Here is a 21,396-nt window from a genome sequence, read left to right on the forward strand (position 1 = left end):
TTCAATAGTTTAATTTACACTACCTGAAAAACACACCAGCTATTTTGCCAGTAAGCATATCTGACCATATTTATTCAGAATCCAATTACTGTAATAGGATTCTCTGAAAAGCTTTAGAAGCTGTTGTAATTAGTGCCCTAGCTTCCTTTAAGAAATGAAGAACATGCCCACACTAGGGAGGGAAAGTGAATATTCTGTTTAATCAGTATGTTTTATATTTTTCAGTTCTTATTAGCCGCAGTGAATATGCAGTCCCCCACAGTGTATGGAAATCTCCTGGGCAGTTTTATCAGCAGTGTGGAAGATGTGTAAATCTGGTTTTAAAACTCATTTGATCCCAGTATGTTGATTAGGTGGTGCTGTACAAATTCCATTTAGACTTATGATTTAGACTAAAGAGAATTTTGAACTTGTCTTAGAATTTCTTGGTACACATTTTAAAGTAATGAATGCAGTTTGTTGATGGCTCAGCTGTGTGCAAATTCCCTGTTTTTGCTTAATGTTTATGCCATGCAGTACTTTTTAGGAAAAACTTTTAAAATCAGTGGCCTTACTCTCTCAGATAATACGTAATATTTTTTCAAAGTTCGTTTTAAGGTCTGCACTACCTTCTAAAGTCCATGAGAGTTTTTATCTTTTGAAAAATGATAAGTTCTTTATTATTAAACCTAACTTTCAGTGTGGATACAAAAAAAAAATCACTGCTTACGGCCCACAAAAGAAATGAAAATAATACTTAAATTTGGAACAGGTCTGGTACAGAGATTAGCCTGAATTTCAAAACCTGTTGTCACCACAGGTCAGGGGTGGGGAACCTGCCTTAGGTGTTTCTGCTGGATTTTAATACAAAACTCAGGTTAAATTGACACAGCAATTACTCTCCGACTTTGAAAATAGAGAAATTTTAATAAGTAAGATTTAGTCAATAACTGAAGGCCCCCAAAATGAAAAAAAAATCAAAGTGGTTTTCTGATTAAGTTTATGTAGAAGTGAAACCACTTTTGTGGATCTAATATGACCTTTTAAATTAGGCCTATGTGATGTGAGTAGTTGGTAACTGTAAGCACAAAAAAAATTTGTTAAGAACTTATTCTTCATTTTAAATTACTTAATTGCCAGTATTCCCAGCCTCAGAACTAGACTTATACATACATATGTGGAGCTAAAATACCCTCAAGAACCTAGTCCTGCTATGATGGGCTCATGAATCACTTCTAAACTTTAGGAAACACTGATTTGCACATCACTTGAAACCTTTTCCAGAGAACATATTTTAAAATGTCTAAAGAAAGTATCGTACGTAGCCCTAGTGATGTCAATATGTTCCCGAGTCAGTGAAGAGGTGCTGGTGTGCTTGCCATATTCCAAACTTGGTAGTAAACTTTCGGCAGAATTAGTATTGCAGGAACATGGCATGGGAGAAAGTGACTAAATGTGAGACTAAAGGAAAGGAAAATCTCAAAGGTGATTCTGAGGTTATGAGCTTTGTAATGGAGATAATGATGTTGCCATTGGCAGAACTAAGAAGAGAAATGAGCATCTGGGTAGGGGAGTAGAATGAATACCCAACTTGGAGTAAGGAGAAATCTGGTTTTTAATCTCCCACCCGTCTCCCAGGACACATACTATCTGGGTGACCATAGGTATGGCACTCGACCTTTCTGAGGCACAGTTGGTTCATCTGTAAAAGAATAATAGTAGCTGGTACTTATTTTTCTCAAGGTTACTTTGAGGATCAAATGGGATGATGTAGATAAGGTCTTGTAAACCTTAAGGAAGAAAATAAATGTCAGCTGTTATTGTTATAAGGGCTTTAGACATTCATGCCTTTAATCAGTCAACATTTACTGAGCACCTGCCAGGAGCTATAAGGAATGCAAAGTATAAAAATAATTCCTGTCCTACCAATGAGCTTGCATTCTAGTTAGGAAGAAAGGACAGGCACATGAAATGTACAATAATAGAAGGAGGCTGTAGATGATTCAATGTCAAGTGAATAGTAGACAAAGGCTGAGGTCAGAAGAAGGAAAGACTATTGTACTCCAAACTGACCTTGAATGAAAGGCTCCATGGAGCAGACGGGACTTGTGCTAGACCAAGATGAAGAGGAAGAAGAAGGAACATCTGTGGTGGGAAGCTGGAGGCACCTTGATTTGGCGATAATGCATAAATTAGTAGAGACAGAATGAAGGATTTCAACTGTGTAATAGTGAAGAATTTGGGTAGAAAAGTCGGTTGGGACTAGATTGTGGAGGGTGTTAATTGCACAGCTAAAAGATTGAGACTTTATCTTGTAGGTTATAGAGAACCTTGAAAATTTTTGACTAGAGAAATGGCCTGATAAAAAACATTGTTTCAGAAAGATTCATCTGACAGCTGTGAGTAGGATTGTAGAGGGAGGAAAAAGAAGGAAGGAGAGACCAGTTGGGAGGTTGCTAAGGAGGTTGTCCAAGTGTGAAATGATAAAAGACCTGAATGAATTAGGATAATGATAGCAAGACTGGAAACAAAAAGTAGTGGACAGCTGTTCTGGGGTAATTCACTTTTAGACATGCTGTATCTGAGGCAATGGTAAGTCATCCAAGTAGAAATGTTTCCAGTAGGCAGTTAGATATGAAGGCCTAGAAATGAATAATAATAACTTTAAGGTCACAAGGTGTGAAGTAGGTAGTACAAGTATTTGATTTTAAAAATGAGGTTTAGTTAGTTAAGTGTCATTATTAGAAACTATAAGTATCTGGGGAAGGATTCAAATCCAGGTCATCTGGTTCCCAGTCCAGCACTCTGTCCATGGTCTTCTTTCTTGCTTCCCAGGCAAGAAGCCAGGGCTAGATGTACAAAGTTGGGAGTTATTAATCAATGTCTCCTGACTCTGAGTCATCCCTGGAACTCAAAGCCAGTTTGAGATTCTAAAGGGACAGGTCAGTGTTGGAATAGGCCTTGGTTATCAGCTTTGGACAGTATCTGCCCGCAATAGTCTGTTGATTGGAGGGCAGAGGTCCTAAAAATTCTTGAATATGCTGGTTCCTGGCCTTCTATAAGGATTCTAATCTGTCTGGGATATGTATTCCCTCTAATTTTAGGAAACTCTACAAATTCCTGAAATGACCTTGTTCTCCTGATGTGAGCTCTGTCATGTTTGCAGGCTCCAGAAGAATCTTTCCCTGAAGCCACATAAAGAGAATTTCCTGAGACTGGTTGGCCAAAGAGTAGCCTCCAGTACTAAAATAGTTGCAAGAGAAGGAACATTATGGAGTAGTGAATGTCAAATTTGTTCAAGGAACATTATGTTGGAGAGATATATTTACCCAACCTCTATGAGGTAAAAAACCAAAACTAGTGTAGTTCTATTCATAAATGTGCTGGAGAGCTGATTTCACAATATAAATTTAGCTCTCTGTGTAATGAGTTCACAAATCCCTTACTCACAGAATCACAGGCATATAGAATCTATATGTAAAAATATGCAATCCACTGCAATTATCAAACGCAAAATGAATTATGGACATGAAGCCCATATGAATAATGGTTTTAAAAATAATTTAATCTTGTACTAAGTTAGGAAGTATAGGACCAGAGATAAAGACTGTTGTTTAACATCTCTCCCTCTCTCTCTTTCTCTTCCTCTCTGTTTCTCTTTGTCATTGATTTCTTTTGTTTTTATATCATCTTTATATGCCAAGATATTTTTCCCTCTCCCACTTTGAGAACCATCTCCCATAACAAAGAGTAAAGCAGAGGGAGAAAAAAGCCAGTGGAGGAAAAACCAACCGGCACATCATTAATGTCTGGTATATGTGGTGTTCCATAGAGGCCTAATATCTTACCTCTGCCAAGAAGGGAGGGGAGAAAGTGTATTCTCATCACTCGTTATAGTTACACAGCTTTCATTTTGTATTGTTTTGTTATTTCCATTTATGTTGTGGTGGTCATTTAGGGTTAGTAGGATTGTTTTCTTGTTTCTGCATACTTTGCATCATAAAGTCTTCCCAGGCTTCTCTGTATTTTTCACGTTAATAATATTTTGTCTTGTGCATCTATAGCAAGGGAGCTAGATGGCATAGTGGATAGAGTGCTGAGTCTGGAGTCAGGAAGACTTATCTTCCTGAGTTCAAATCTGGCCCCAGGCACTCACTAGCTATGTGACCCTGGGCAAATCACTTATCAATGTTTGCCTCAGTTTCCTCATCTGTAAAATGAGCTGCATAAGGAAATGGCAGACCATTTTGCCAAGAAAACTCCAAATGGGGTCACAAAGAGTAGGATACAACTGAAAATAATTGAACAACAATAACAACAAATATGTAGCATCTACTTTGTTTCTAAAGTATTTGGTATTACAAAGAATGTAACTACAGAAAGCAAATGTGGGATTTTTCTTTCTGTCTTTGAAATCTTGGAATAATATGCCTAGTAGTGAGATACCTAGGTCAAAGGACATGGACATTTTAGTCACTTAGCATAATTTTGCATTGCTTTCCAGATTGGTGGACCATTTCACAGTTCCACCAGTAATGCATTAGTATGTATGTATTTTAAAACAATTAAATCCATGCAGTTTTCTTCTTTGTTGTGAACTTGATCATTAATGAAAAGAAACATTTCAAGAAGAAATTTTGACTACGGTTACAATTTGCTTTTTCTCTATGTAAATGATATGTATCACATATATAATATATACATATATACACATATCTACGTAATTTAACAAGATAGCAACAAAATTACTGTGTCTCCTTCTGCATTTTTTTCTTCTGAATATAAAAATGCTTTATTGAAACTCTTTCTTGTCCTCTATCTACTAACTCATTTTCTTTTCTGCATCCCTCCCTGAAGTGTAAGCCTCTCTTTTTTTTTTTTTAGATTTTTTTATTTGATATTTCTTAGGTTTCAGCATTGATTTCCACAAGATTTTGAGTTACAAATTTTCTCCCCATTTCTACCCTCCCCCCCACTCCAAGATGGTATATATTCTGATTGTCCTGTTCCCTTGTCAGCCATCCCTTCTATTATTCCTCCTTCCCCACCCCCCCCCATCCTTTTCCCCCTTATTTTCTTATAGGACAAGATAGATTTTTATGCCCTATTGCCTATATAGCTTATTTTCCCATTAAATGCAAAAACAACTTTTTTTTTGAGCATCTGCTTTTAAAACTTCGAGTTCCAAATTCTCTCCCCTCTCCCCTCTTCCCTTCCCACCCACTCGCCCTAAGAAGGCAAGCAATTCAACACAGGCTACACATGTATCATTATGCAAAACACTCCCATAAATAGTCATGTTGTGAAAGACTAACTATATTTCCCTCCCTCCTATCCTGTCCCCCTTTATTCTCCTTGACCCTGTCCCTTTTCAAAAGTGTTTGCTTTTGATTACTTCTTCCCCCTATCTGCCCTCCCTTCTATTGTCCCCCTTTTTATCCCCTTCCCCCTACTTTCCTGTGGGGTAAGATACCCAATTGAGTATGTATGTTATTCAAATCCAATGAGAGCAAGATTCACTCAATCCTGCTCACCTGCCTCCCCTTCCCTTCCAACAGAACTGCTTTTTCTTGCCACTTTTATGTGAGATAATTTACTCCACTCTATCTCTCCCTTTCTCCCTCTCTCAATATATTCTTCTCTCATCCCTTAATTTGATTCTATTTTTTTAGATATCATCCCTTCATATTCAACTCACGCTGTGCCCTCTGTCCATATATATGTGTGTATATATTTATATATGTGTGTGTGTGTGTGTGTGTGTGTATATATATATATATATGTATATATATATTCATTCCCTTTAGCTACCCTAATACTGAGGTCTCATGAATTATACACATCATCTTTCCATGTAGGAATGTAAACAAAACAGTTCAACTTTAGTAAGTCCATTATGATTTCTCTTTCTTGTTTACCTTTTCATGCTTCTCTTGATGCTTGTGTCTGAAAGTCAGATTTTCTATTCAGCTCTGGTCTTTTCACTGAGAAAGCTTGAAAATCCTATATTTTATTGAAAATCCATATTTTGCCTTGGAGCATGATACTCAGTTTTGCTGGGTAGGTGATTCTTGGTTTTAATCCTAGCTCCATTGACCTCCAGAATATCACATTCCAAGCCCTTTGATCACTTAATGTAGAAGCTGCTAAAACTTGTGTTATCCTGATTGTGTTTCCACAGTACTCAAATTGTTTCTTTCTGGCTATTTGCAGTATTTTCTTCTTGATCTGAGAGCTCTGGAATTTAGTGACCATATTCCTAGGAATTTTCTTTTTGGGATCTTTGTCAGGTGGCCATTGACATATTCTTTCAGTTTCTATTTTACCCTCTGGATCCAGAATATCAGGGCAGTTCTCCTTGATAATTTCTTGAAAGATGATATCTAAGCTCTTTTTTCGATCATAACTTTCAGGTAGTCCAATAATTTTTAAATTCTCTCTCCTGGATCTATTTTCCAGGTCAGTGGTTTTTCCAGTGAGATATTTCACATTGTCTTCCATTTTTTCATTCCTTTGGTTCTGTTTTAGAATATCTTGATTTCTCATCAAGTCACTAGCTTCCACTTGCTCCAATCTAATTTTTAAGGTAGTATTTTCTTCAGTGGTCTTTTGGACCTCCTTTTCCATTTGGCTAATTCTGCTTTTCAAGGCATTCTTCTCCTCTTTGGCTTTTTGGAGCTCTTTTGTCATTTGAGTTACTCTATTTTTTAAGGTGTTATTTTCTTCAGAATTTTTTTTTCGATCTCCTTTAGCAAGTCATTGATTTATTTTTCATGGTTTTCTCAAATCGTTCTCATTTCTCTTCTCAGTTTTTGCTCTACTTCTCTAACTTGCTTTTCCAAATCCTTTTTTGAGCTCTTCCATGGCCTGAGACAAATTCATATTTTTCTTGGAGGCTTTCAATGTAGGCTCTTTGACTTTGTTGACTTCTTCTGGCTGTATGTTTTAGTCTTCTTTGTCACCAAAAAAAGATTCCAGAGTCTGAGTCTGAGTATGTTTTTGCTGCCTGTTTATGTTCCCAGCCAACTACTTGGCCCTTGAGCTTTTTGTAAAGGTATGACTGCTTGCAGAGCAGAGAGTACTTTGTCCCAAGCTTTAGGGGCCTTGTGCTGCTCTTTTCAGAACTACTTCTACACAGCAAGTTCTGCCACATCAGTGCTCCTCCTCCCCCAAGAACCACCAACCTGGACTGGACTCAGATCCAAGCAGGCTCTGCACTCCTGCTCTGATCTGCTACTTAATTCCTCCCACCTGGTGGGCCTGGGGCCAGAAGCAACTGCAGCTGGAAGCAGCCCTGGAGCTGCACCACTTCCACGCCCCTGGGGCTGGGGCCAACCAGGAACTGCTTTCACTCTGTTCTAGCAGTTATACCCACTAACCTTCTCTGTGGTCTTTAGCATTTGTGGGTTGAGAAATCTGGTAACCTCCACAGCTCAACGATTCAGGGCCCTGTGGCCTGTCCTGCCTAGCTCCCAGTCTGGTTGGTCCTGGCACAGCTCACGCTGGGCTCTGCTCCCAGCTCTGTGCGATAGACACTTCGCCGCAACCATCCAGGCTTTCCTGGCCTGGAGCCCTGCTTCCCTCTGTTATTTTGTGGGCTCTGCAGCTCTAGAATTTGTTCAGAGCCATTTTTTATTGTTGTTTGGAGGGACCTGGGGGAGAGCTCATGCAAGTCCCTGTTTTCCAGTTGTCATCTTGGCTCCACCCTCCAGAAGCCCTCTCTTGTAACATATACAGATGTGTATACATATATGTGTATGTATATATAGTTATATAGATATATTTAAATTCATACAAAATAAATGAACACATTGGCTGTGTCTAAGAATGCCTCTCTCATTCTCTACTTCTAGTCCATTCCTGCTCTGCCAAGAATTTGAGAGATATGTTGAATCATTAGTCTTTTAAAGACAGGATTAGTCACTGTTTTGCCGAGAGTTCTAAGATCTTTTGGAATTACTTCCCCTCACATTAATGTTGTTGTCATTGTGTAGGTAGTTTTCCTAGTTTTGTTCATTTTACTCTGCATCAGTTCATCAGTCTTTTTATATTTTCTGAATCCATCGTATTCATCCTTTCTTAAAGCCTGATAAAACTCTTATCACATCCAAATGCTACAATTTATTCAGCCATTTCCTAATTGTTGGTCATTTATATTATTTCTAGGTTTTTGTCCCAACAAAAAGGGCTGCTATGACTATTTTTATGTATTTATACATTTATATATATATTTACACATTTTATAGCATTTTAATATGGTTATTGAAAGTTTTCATTTGTTTATGCACTCAGTACTTTTTCCTCTGTCCTTGACCCCTTTGTGATATGTCACTGATCATAGTGTTGCTGTGTCAGAGAAGAGGTACATTTTAGTGGTGAAATAATCAGATTGATTCGGTATCATCTTTTAATTGATCCTATTTACAATTAATTGATTTTGTCTTGAAACTGCCTAAGTCATGGTTTTGTTTTGTTTTTTTTTAATGTCTGAACTTATTTCAGAATTCAGCTGGCCTGTAATGAGTTAAGTTTGGAAATCCAGTTTTCTTGGTAATCACTGCTCTATTCTTGTGTCAAGGAAATCTGTTATCCTTGAAGAGTGCAGGTGGACACCAGGGAATCTGGTCTCATATCTTTACACCACCAAGATATCCTTCAAGGATGTCTGGTTTCTTATCCAAATAAGTCTAGTCCACTATCTTTTACCCTGCAAATGGACTCAAACCAATGAACATTTCTTATCCCTAGCCCCTCATTCCCAGTTTCTAACCAATCATATTGTTCCCCATGTCTCAGCTCTGTAACCAATCATATTGATTTCATCATTTATGATGCACATCTCTTATAACCAATTATAACTTGTTCCCCATCTATGTAGTCCTGTTCTTTGTTCTGTGTTGCCCTAAAATTTTTAAAGGGGTCTTAGTTAAGCTAGTTATTGGTAAATTCATTCTTTATTAATGAATTGATTGTGCTCAGAACTTTGTGGGTTAGTCAACCTTAATTTTAACTGTCACATTCCTTTCTTACTACAGCAATTCCAATTATTGCTATTTTCTTGTTTTATCATCTTTGCTGATCTGATAAGTGTAAAGTGGAACCTTAGAGTTGTATTTTGTATTTCTGTTGTTAGTGATTCGGAACAATTTTTTTCATACAGTTTTTGAAAACTTTCATTTGTTTGCTTAAGAACTGTCTGGGGAGAATGGCTCTTGTTCTTGTATACTTAACTTTTTAAAAAAACAACTATTTTATACAGTTTTTATTTATATCTTGAGTCATAGTGATAGGAATTAGGTCTGTAAGATAATTTATATAGGGAATGCCCAGATAAAGAAACTCCCTCTAACAATGTAGGTTAGTACCTTTAGTCTTTGTTTGTTTGTTTTTAGACTAGGATTCATAATCAGGCTGGAAGTACAGAGGCCAGTCATTGGCCTACATGGCAGCTTTGACCTACTCAGTTTCTAACTTGGGCTGGTTGTCCCTCTCCTTTGGCAAGTTGGTGGTCCCCAACTCCTGGGGTGCCACCATATTGATGCCAGACTTGGTACTTACATTCACTTAGCTTTACTCCTACTGATGCTCAAAACTTCTGAATTCAAGTGATCCAACTGCCTTGGTCCCTCCAATAACAGGACCTCAAGCTTGGGCTACCATGCCCAGTTTCTGTACCCTAGTCTTAGACCATTGCCTAGAACACTGAGAAACTAAATGACTTGTCCAAGATCATAGAGCCAGTATTTGTTAGAAATGAAAGGTGAACCCAGATCTTCCCAATTCTAAGACTGGCTTTATATCTAGCAGTTTATCAAAAACTTTTGATGTGATCTAAAATATTCATTGATATATTTTGTCTTTTATATCAATAGAATTTCTTCCATTAGTTTTTCTTCCTCCCCATCCAGAAATGCTATATAATAAATCATACTTTTTTAAAGAAAAAAAAAGAAAAAGAAGGGGACCAAAAAATCAGCAGAACCAATTAATACATCAAAAAAAACCTGAAAATATATCCAATGTACCATATCCCTGGATCTTCCATTTCTTTTTCTGTTTGTTTTGTTTTTTGGAGGGGGGAAGGCAGGGAAATTGGGGTTCAGTGAGTTGCCCAAGGTCACACAGCTAGTAAGTATGTCAAGTATCTGAGGCCAAATTTGAACTCAGGTCCTCCTGACTCCAGGGCAGGTGCTCTACTTGCTGCGCCACCTAGCTGCCCCTGGACCTTCCATTTCTGCAAAGGAGTGGACTTGGGGTGGGGGGGGGATGATTTGTCTCTTTTCTATCCTTTGGAGCTATGCATGTTTGGGGGGAAGAGTTTCTGGACATTTTGGCAACATTCACTTTTTATTATTTTGTGGTTACTCTTTCTAGATGTACATTTCTATGTACATCTATGTTGTGATTGTTGTATATATTGTTTTTTAGGCTCTGCTTACCTTGCTCTGTGTCAGAACATTTAAATGTTTCCTTTCTTCTTTGTATATATCCTATTCATAATTTTTCTGCACTCTTTTTTTTAGGTTATACATGTACAATCATGTTAAATATATTTCCACATTAGTCATGTTGTGAAAGAAGAATCAGAACAAAAAGGAAAAACCATGAGAAAGAAAAAAACAAAAAAACAAAAAAAGTGAAAATAGTATGCTTCGATCTGCATTCAGACTCCATAGTTCTTTCTCTGGATGTGGATAGCATTTTCCATCATGAGTCTTTTCGAATTGTCTTGGATCATTCTATTGCTGAGAAGAGCTAAGTCTATCATAGTTGATCATCGAACAGTGTTGTTGTTATTACTGTGTACAATGTTCTCCTGGTTCTGCTCACTTCACTCAGCATCAGTTCATGTAAGTCTTTCCAGGTTTTTCTGCCTGTTCATCATTTCTTATAGCAAAACAATATTCCATTACATTCATATGCCACAACTTGTTCAGCCATTACCCAGTTGATGGCTATCCCCTCAATTTCCAATTCTTTGCTATCACAAAAAGAGCTGGCATAAATATTATTGTACATGTGGGTCCTTTTCTCTTTTTTGTGATCTCTTTGGGATACAGATCTAGTAGTGGTACTGCTGGATCAAAGGGTATGCACAGTTTTATAGCCCTTTGGGCATAGTTCCAAGTTGCTCTCCTGAATGGTTGGATCAGTTCACAGTTCCACCAACAATGCATTAGGGTTCCATTTTTTCCCATATCTTTTCCAACATTTATCATTTTTCTTTTCTATCAAATTAGTCAATCTGATAGGTGTGAAGTGGTACCTCAGAGTTGGTTTAATTTGAATTTCTCTAATCAGTAGTGATTTAGAACATTTTTTCATATGACTATAGATAGCTTTAATTTCTTCATCTGAAAACTTCTTGTTCATATCCTTTGACCATTTATCATTTGGAGAATGATGTGTATTCTTAAAAATTTGACTCAGTTTTCTATATATTTTAGAAATGAGGCCTTTTTCAGAAACACTAGCTGTAAAAATTGTTTCCTACCTTTTGCTTTCCTTCTAATCTTGGTTGCATTGGTTTTGTTTGTGCAAAACCTTTTTAATTTAATGTAATCAAAGTTATCCATTTTACACTTTATAATGTGCTCTATTTCTTGTTTGGTCATACATTTTTCCCTTCTCTGTAATCTGACAGGCAAAGTATTCTTTGTTGTCCTAATTTACTTATGGTATCATCCTTTATGTCTAAATCATATACTCATTTTGACCTTATCTTGGTGTACAGTGTGAGATGTTGGTCCATGCCTAGTTTCTGCCATACTGTTTTCCAGCAATTTTTGTCAAATAGTGAGTTCTTGTCCCAGAAGCTAGAGTTCTAGGTTTTATCAAACAGTAGATTACTATAGTCATTTACTACTGTGTTTTGGGTACCTAGCCTATTCCACTCATCCACCACTCTATTTCTTAGCCAGTACCAAATAATTTTGATGATTGCCACTTTATAATTTAGTTTTAGGCATATGGCTAGGTCACCTTCCTTCACTTTTTTCCCCCCATTAATTCCCATGATATTCTTGACTTTTTGTTCTTCCACATGAATTTTTTTTGTTTTTTTTCTAGCTCTATAAAATAAATTTTTGGTAGTTTGATTGGTATGATACTGAATAAGTAAAAATTTAGGTAGAAATGTCATTTTTATTATATTAGCTCAGCCTGCCCACAAGCAATTAATATTTTTCTACTTGTTTAGATCTCTTTTTATTTATGTGAAAAGTATTTTGTAATTGTGTTCATATAATTCTTGGGTTTGTCTTGGCAGGTAGACTCCCAAATATTTTATATTGTCTACAGCTATTTTAAATGGAATTTCTCTATCTCTTGCTACTGGGCTTTGTTGGTAATATATAGAAATGCTGATGATTTATGTGGTTTTATTTTTATATCCTGCTAAAGTTTTTATCCTTTTGTGGATAAAAGTTTGCTAAAGTTTTTAATTATTTCAAGTAGTTTTTTACTTTGTCTTCCAGGATTCTCTAAGTATACCATCATAGCATCCGCAAAGAGTGATAGTTTTGTTTCCTCATTGCCCATTCTGATTCCTTCAATTTCTTTTTTTTCTCTTATTGCTAAAGCAAACATTTCTAGTACAATATTGAATAATAGTGGTGATAACGGGCGTCCTTGTTTCACTCCTGATCTTATTGGGAAAGCTTCTAGTTTATCCCCATTACAGATAATGCATGCTGATAGTTTTAGTTATATGTTATTTTAAGGAAAACACCATTTGCTCCCCTGCTTTCTAGTGTTTTTAATAGGAATGGGTGCTGTATTTTGTCAAAAGCTTTTTCCGCATCTATTAAGATAATCATATGATTTCTCTTATTTGGTAGGACTCCTCCCATTTTCCCAAATAGTTTATATAGTATTAGAATTAATCATTCTTTAACTGTTTGGTAGAATTCACTTGTAAATTCCTCTGGCCCTGAAGATTTTTTCTTAGGGAGTTCAGTGATGGCTTGTTTAATTTCTTTTTTTGAAATGGGGTTAAATATTTTATATCCTTTCTGTTAATCTGGGCAATTTACATTTCATAAATATTCATCCTTTTCACTTAGATTGTCAGATTTATTGGCATACAGTTGGGCAAAATAACTCCTAGTTATTGCTTTAATTTCTTCTTCATTGGTGGCAAATTCACCTTTTTCATTTTTTTATACTGGTAATGTGTTTTTTTTTTTAATAAAATTAACTAAAAGTTTATCTTATTGGTTTTTTTTTTTTTGTAAAATCAGCTCCTGGTTTTATTTATTAGTTCAATCATCTTACTTTCAATTTTATTAATCTCTTCTTTGATTTCAGAATTTCTAGTTTGATACTTAAGTAGGAATTTTTAATTTGTTCTTTTTCTAGCTTTTTTTAGTTGCATTCCTAATTCACTAATCTCTTTCTCTATTTTATTCATGCAAGCATTTAGAGATATAAAATTTCCCCTAAGAACTGCTTTGGTTGCATCCCATAAATTTTAGCATGTTGTCTCATTATTGCTCTCTTTGATGAAATTATTATTTCTATGATTTGCTGTTTGACCCACTCATTCTTTAGGATTACATTATTTAGTCTCCAATTAATTTTTAGCCTATCTTTCCATGTCTCTTTTATTACATGTAATTTTTATTGCATCAAGATCTGAAAGGGATACATTTAATATTTTTGCCTTTCTGCATTTGATTGTGAGGTTTTTATGTCCTACTACATGGTCAGTTTTTGTGTAGGTGCAATGTATCTGAGAAAAAGGTGTATTCATTTCTATCCACATTCAGTTTTCTCCAGAGATCTACCATATTTAATTTTTCTAAAATTTTGCTCACCTCCTTAACTTCTTTCTTGTTTATTTTGTGGTTAAATTTGTCTAGTTCTAAGAAAGAGAGATTGAGGTCCCCCACCAGCATAGTTTTGCTATTTCTTCTGTAGCTCACTTCACTTCTCTTCTAAAAATTTGGATGCTATACCACTTGGTGCGTATATATTTAGTATTGATATTACTTCATTGTCTATGGTACCTTTTAGCAAGATGTGGTTTCCTTCTATTACATCTTTTTTGGTTAGATCTATTTTTGCTTTTGCTTTGTCTTAGATCAGGATTGCTACCCCTGCTTTTTTTTTTTTTACTTCAGCTGAAGCATAATATATTCTGCTGCAGCCTTTTACCTTTATTCTGTGTGTATCTCTTTGCTTCAAATGTGTTTCTTATAAACAATGTACTGTAGGATTTGGGTTTTTAATCCATTCTGCTATCTACTTCCATTTTATAGGAGAGGTTATCCCATTCACATTCATAGTTATGATTACTAACTATGTATTTTCCTCTATCCTATTCCCTCCTGATTATATTTTTCTCTCTCCTTTCACCCTGTCCCTTGTATTGGGAATCAAGATGGGCTCTTAGCACTTATTCAACCAAGTGCCCTTGAAGAGTTTGGCCTTTGTTTCCTTGATTAAATTAGGAGTCCTTGACGACCTCCTTGCCTCAAGGGAAAGCCTAATTTACGTGGGTTTGAGTGACATTTTTGTGACATCAGAGGCTTTTAGACCACGTGAGTTTAAGTCGCATTTTTGTGACGATTTTAGGTCACATGGGTGAGTCGCATGTGTGACTCACCTTTGACCCTGAACAAGATATATAAATGCAGAGGTTGGCTTTCTCTTTCAGAGCTCTGACACACAGCAGGAGTGGTGTGTGACTCTAGGCCAGCCATTGTTATTAGCTCCCCAGCTTTGATGTTGATACTTCTGTGGTAACTGTATATTGTGATTTTGTCAGATAGAAACCTCTCTGTTGATTCGTGTTTATTTGCTCTGTTTGTATTTGCTGTGAAGCTCAGGATGCTGGCTTTTCCCCCGAGCTGAGTGAATGATATTTGTATGTTGGACTAAAGTAAGATTGTTAACCCCTTAACATTGCTTTCCTTAGTAAAGTAGATCAAAAGACCGTGGGCTTGCAGCATTCTTGTTTTGGGGCTTGTGTTGGTTTTACATAGCCACAGTAGCTGCTAGAAAGATTGTTGAAACATCCCTCCTCACCAGTGTTTTGCTTCTGACCACCACCTCCCTCAATCTGTCTTCCCTTCTATCAGTTCTGCTTCCCTTTTCTTTCCTCTTTCCCCTCTGCCCTCCTGCTTCCCTATAGGGTAAGATAAATTTCTATACCCAACTGGGTATGTATATTATTCCCTCTTTGAATCATATCTGATGAGAGTAAGATTCAAACAATGCTCACCCCCTTCCTTCTTTCCCTTTACTGTAATAGGTCTTTTGCACCTTTTCACTTGAAGCAATTTACTCTATTTGACCTCTTTCTTTCTTCTTCTTCCACTATAATCCTTTTTTCACCCCTCAATTTTTTAAAATATCATCGCATTAAAGTCAACTTATACTCAAACACTCTATCTGTGTATATTCCATCTAACTGCCCTAATAGAGATACAGTTCTTAAGAGTTACAAGTATCATCTTCCCATGTAGGAATGTAAACAGTTTAACCTTATTGAATAACATTTTTTTCTTTCCCGTTTGTCTTTTTATGCTTCTCTTGAGTACAGTATTTGAAGATTGAATTTTCTGTCAAGCCTTGGTCTTTTCATCAGTAAAGTTTGAAAGTCCCCTGTTCATTGAATGCCCGTCTTTTCCCCTGAAATATTATGCTTAATTTTGCTGGATAGTTGATTCTTGTTTGTAATCCAAGCTCCTTTGCTTTCTGGAATATCGTATTCCAAGCCTTCCAATTCTTTTTTTTTTTTGTCTCAAAATCAGTAAAACTTTATTCTATTCCATTCTTTCACCATTAACAGAAAATTGGAGAAAGCAAAAAGTGTTTCGTGTTTAAAAAGATAAATGCGGCCTCCTCTCTCAGAGCAGGTCATAACTTCAAAATGGAAGGGGAAGACAAGGGGTGCGGGCACCCCCCCACCCCCGCGTGACAGGCCCTGTCGCCCTCGGGCTGTCCTGCCTCCCCGGGCCGCCTGGGAGGGCACAGAGCTAGGGCGCGGCGCGGACCCTGGGAGCCAGCCAGAAGCCTTCCAGTTCTTTAATGTAGAGGCTACTAAATCCTGTGTAATCCTGACTGTGGCTCCTTGATATTTGAATTGTTTCTTTCTGGCTGCTTGAAGTATTTTCTCCTTGACCTGATAATTCTGGAATTTGGCTACAGCATTCCTTGGACTTTTCATTTTGGGATCTCTTTCAGGAGGTGATGGTGGATTCTTTCAATTACTATTTTACCCTCTGGTCCTAGGATATGAGGAGAGTTTTCCTGGATAATTTCTTGAAAGATGCTATCCAGGCTCTTTTTTTGATCATGACTTTCAAGTGTAGTACAATAATTCTTAAATTCTTTCTCCTGGATCTATTTTCCAGGCCAGTTGTTTTTCCAGTGAGGTATTTTGCATTTTCTTCTATTTTTTCATTATTTTTATTTTATTTTTGATTGATTCTTGATGTCTCATAGAATCATTAGTTTCTACGTGCCCAGTTCTAATTTTTAAGGTATTATTTTCTTCAGTTAGCTTTTGCACCTCCTCTTTCATTTGGCCAATTCTACTTTTTAGAGTTGCTTTCTTCAGTGGATTTTTTTCCATTTGGCCAATTGTATTTTTTAAGGAATTGTTTTTTTCAGTCAATTTTTGTCCTTCCTTTTTCCAAGCTGTTGACTTTCTCTTGCATAGCTTTCATTTCTTTTCCCAATTTTTCTTCTACCTCTCCTATTTGATTTTTAAATCCTTTTTGAGCTCTTCCAAGAAGACTTTTTGAACTTGAGAACAATTCATATTCCACTTTGAGGCTTCACAGTTTTACATTGTTGTCCTCCTTTGAGTTTGTGTTTTGTTTCTTCCCTGTAGCCACAATAGCTTTCCGTGGTCAGGGTTCTTTTCTGGTTTTTGTTTTTGGGTAATTTTTAGGCCTATTTTGAGACTTTTAAAATTGAGCTCTGCTCCTAAAGCATAGAGGACACTGTCCCAAGCTTCTTGCAATGAGGGCCAGGGTGCTGGGGGACTTCCAGGGCTTGAGGCTTGCCTATTTGCACTGGGGTGGCCTGGCCTAGTCATGCCTGTTGTGTTGGGGTTCTGGGGCTTGCCTTCTGTACTGGGGCTGGAGGCCTCACATCTAGCCTGTTGTGCCACTGGCCTGCTGAGCCAGGACCAAGGAGCTTTGGTTGCTGGTCTGTGCTGTGGCTAAGAGCATCCCACTGGCTTACTTGGACATGGTCTGCTCTGGGCTGCATTCCCCTTTTACCCAAGTGAAACAGATCTTTTCTGAAGTACTTCTAAGTAATCTTAAGCTGAAAAGTTGTTTTACTCCATCTTTTTGTGGGTTCTGTTGCTTCAGAATCTGTTCAGAGGCTTGATTTAACATTGTTTCTGAGGGAAACTGGGGAGAACTCCAGCAACTTCCTGGCTTCTCTCCACCTTCTTGGCTCTGCCCCTTTCATAATTTGTTATAGTATAGCAATATTCCATTACATCGATGTGCCAGATTAGGTTTAGCCATTCCTCAAATAATGGGCATCAATTTTGTTTCCATTTCTTTGCCATCACAAAAAGTTCTGATATAAATATTTTGGTGTACATATACATACTTCTTACTAATTATCTTCTTAGAGTAAGCCAATAGAGATATCTCTGGGTCAAAGGATATGAAATTTTATAATTCCAAATCGATTTCCCAAATGGTTGTACTGATTCACAGCTCCACCAAAAATACACTAGTATATTTGTCTTTCTGTTGCCCCTCCAATGTCAACTATTCCCATTTTTTCTCATCTTTGCCAATTTGAAGGGTGTGAGGTGACATCTAAGGGTTTTGATGTGTATTTCTCTTATTAATGATTTAGAGGATTACTTCATATGATAAATAATTTGCAATAGACTATATTCAGTATCTTGTATACCAAACCCTATCTGAGAAATTTGATATGAAGATCCCCCCATTTGATTGCTTTTCTTATTATCCTAGATACCTTAATTGTGTTTGTGCAGAAGCTTTCTCATTTTCTTGTAATTAAGATATCTATGTTTTGTAATTGCCTTTGTCTTATGTTTTGTTAAGCATACATTTTCTGCCTACTCACAGTTGTGAAAGGTAAATAATTTGCATCTCTTCTTATTTTTTTATAGTAGGAGCTTTAATATTAAGGACACAAATCTATTTTGTAATTATTATGGAATATGACATAAATATTGGTCTTAGCCTAATTTCTGCAAGGCTGTTTTCAGGTTTTCTAGCAGTTTTTATCAGATAGGGAATTCTTTCCTGATTGACTTATGTCTTCTGATTTGTCAAACACTAGGTTATTGAGTTTCATTGTTTCTGATTCTCCCTTGACTAGTCTGTTCCATACCAAATGGTTTTGTGATTACTGCTTTATAGTTTGAGGTTTAAAAGCCCTATGTCCTCTTTATTCCTACTTTTTTCATTATTTCCCTTGGTATTCTAAATTTTGTGTTAGTTCATGTGAATTTTGTTATTATTTTTGGATTTCTGTAAAGTATCCCATCAATAATTTGGTATAGAATTAAATCTGCCAAGTTAACTTCAGTTGTATTGTCACTTTTATTATATTGGCATGGCCTATCTATGAGCACTGAATATTCATCCAGACATTTAAGTTTTCCTTTATTTTTTAAAGGAGCATTTTGTAATTGTACTATGAAAATATTCTGCATGCATTTTGTAGTTATTTGGAATAGGATTTCCTTTTTTGTTATTGATTTAAATGTATTACTATATAGAAATCCTGGTAATTTTTGTTGGTGTATTTTATAACCTGGCAATTTGCTGAAACTATCAATTGTCTCAACTTGTGTATTTGCTGATTCTCTATGATTTTCTACATAAAACGTCATATCATCAGTGCAGAAGAAAGATAGTTATATTTTTTCCTTGACTGTCTTTACACTTTTAATTTATTCTCTTCTCTTATTGCTAGCATTTCTAGAATTATATAAACTAAGAGTGGGAAGAGTAGATATCCTTACTTTACTCCCTTATTTTGGGGGGAAAGCTTCGGTTGTATCACAATTGAATATGATATAATACTTATTTTTTGTTTTAGATAGATACTTTCTATGTTATTAAAAATGGTCACTCTATACCTACAATTTATAGGCATTTTTTTTCTTTTACAAATGAGCATTGTACTTTGTCACAGCTTTTTTTCTGTGTCATGATAGTGTGGTCTGGAAGTTTTTGTTTTTAATATGATTAATTATGTTTTTTAAAAAATGTTAAACCATCATCTTTGCATGCCTGGTATAAATCCAACTTGGTCACACTGATTTGTTTCTTGGATGAATTGCTGTAGTATGTCAGGATTTTATTTAAAATTTCCAAATTGATATTAATGAATGATAGAGGTTTATATTTCTTAGCTTTGTCTTTCCTTATGACTGTATTTCTCATAAAAGAATTCTGACATGTTTTCTTTCCTAGTTTTTGAGAATAATTTGTGTAGTATTGTTACTTATACTTTAATATTTTGATAGAAGCCAGCAGAACCTGCAAGTTTCTCTACTTTCCCTTCAGTATAGTTCCTTTATACTTAACTTTATTTTCTTTTCTAAAGTTGGATTATTTAAAATCTCTATTTGGCTTTCTCTTAGTATAAACATTTATGTTTTTGAAGATATTGCTTTATTTCTTTTGTATCCTTAGCTTTGTTAGCATGTAACTACAAAGTAGGTTTTGAGAATTCTTTTTTATTTCTTTTGGTTTTGTTGTGATTTCATTTTGCTCATTTACTACAGTGCTGTCCAAAATGCACCCATAGTACGATTTATGCGGCCCTCCTACAAGCATAGAAATTTACATAAATGCTTTAGTAAATAAAACCAAGCTACAGCAGAGCCCTCACTAAAATGGCAAATCAAAATATATTGTCTATTGTTTCAATAAAAATCTAAGGTTTGACAGCCCTGATTTACTATTTTGTTGATTTGTTTTTCTGCCCTCTTTTTAAATTAGTTAGCTAACAGATCATCAAATTTGTTAGGTTTTTTTTTTATGAACCAGCTTTTAGTTTTGCTTATTGCTTCTTTGGTTCTTTTGGTTTGTTTCTCCTCTAATTTTCAATATTTCCTCTTTTGTGCTCTTTGAAAAACTTTACTGATTTTCTAATTTTTCAAATACAAATTCACTTCATTAATACCCTCCTTTTCTATTGTATTAATGTATGTTTGTAGGGATACAATTTGTTTCCTGAGAATATGAAGATTTTTTTTCCCAGTTGTTTCCCTTCCCTTATTTTACTTTTTCAATTTTATATAATTAAAACTGACTGGGAAGGCCAAACTGAAACATGTTAAAGACCTTAGCTTGAAAAGGCCAAAGCCCCCTATTATATCCTGTAGTTGACTCTGGAGGAGAAAGTGAGGCTTCTGACTGCACAGTCCTTCATCACTTAAATCCAATTCACTTGCATGTCATAGCATCACCTTCTTGGTGTCATGGTCCTCTTCAAGAATGAAGGACAAACAGCAACCTCTGTGAGTACAGAACTTCCAGTTGGGCAACAAGGCTGCTCTCTCTCCCTCTCCCTCTCTCCTCTTCCTTTCTTCTCTCCACATAAGGTATCACACCCTTACCTGCCAGTGCTCTGCCTAAAGAGAATGCAAATTTTAACCTCTGGAACTTTTTTTTTGGTTGTTTTGGTTTTTTCTCTTAAAGACCAGCCTTAACCCCAAATCACTGTGGTCCCAGACCAAGCTCTATTTGGTCACTGTTTGGGCCCCGATTAACTCAGGATGAAGGCAAATAACGATTGTTTCCATCTTGGCCAGAGGATCTTCCTCCCAGATTTTTTTTTTAAAGAGGCCATTCTTTGCATCATTTTTTTTTATTAAGCCTTAATCACTGAATAGGTGCTGCCTCAGTCAAACTAAGACCTGTTAAAGACCTTACCTTGAGAAGGCCAAGGTCCCCCACTGCATCCTGGGCCCTCTCCAGTTGTCCTGATCCATATCTAGCTACTGGATCCAGGTGGCTCCAGAGGAGAAAGTGAGGCCAGTGACTTTGCAGAGCCCTCCCTCACTTAAATCTGATTCATTTGCATGTCGTGGCATTACCTCCCTGTGGTCCTCTTCGAGAATGAAGGACAAACAGCAGAGCAGCAATTGAAACTGACTATTTCATCTTTTAGAATAAACTTTATTCGCTGTTTAGATAAGAATTTCTTCCAGCCTTAGTTATGAAAAGTATTTTCTCCCTTTGTTGCCTAATTTTTTATATTATTTTGAAATATTTTGATAATGTATCTATTTGTGCTCAAAGTACATGGTATAAAATGTAGGTCTAATCCCAACTTTTGCCAGACTGCTTCCTAGTTTTCCTGGCAGTATTTATTGAATAGTGAGTCCTTTAGTCCCCTAGCTGGTGTCCTTAGGTTGGGAAACACTATGCTACTATATTTATTAACTTC

Source organism: Trichosurus vulpecula, chromosome 8 (assembly GCF_011100635.1).
Source record: "Trichosurus vulpecula isolate mTriVul1 chromosome 8, mTriVul1.pri, whole genome shotgun sequence".
NCBI classification, from domain to species: domain Eukaryota; kingdom Metazoa; phylum Chordata; class Mammalia; order Diprotodontia; family Phalangeridae; genus Trichosurus; species Trichosurus vulpecula.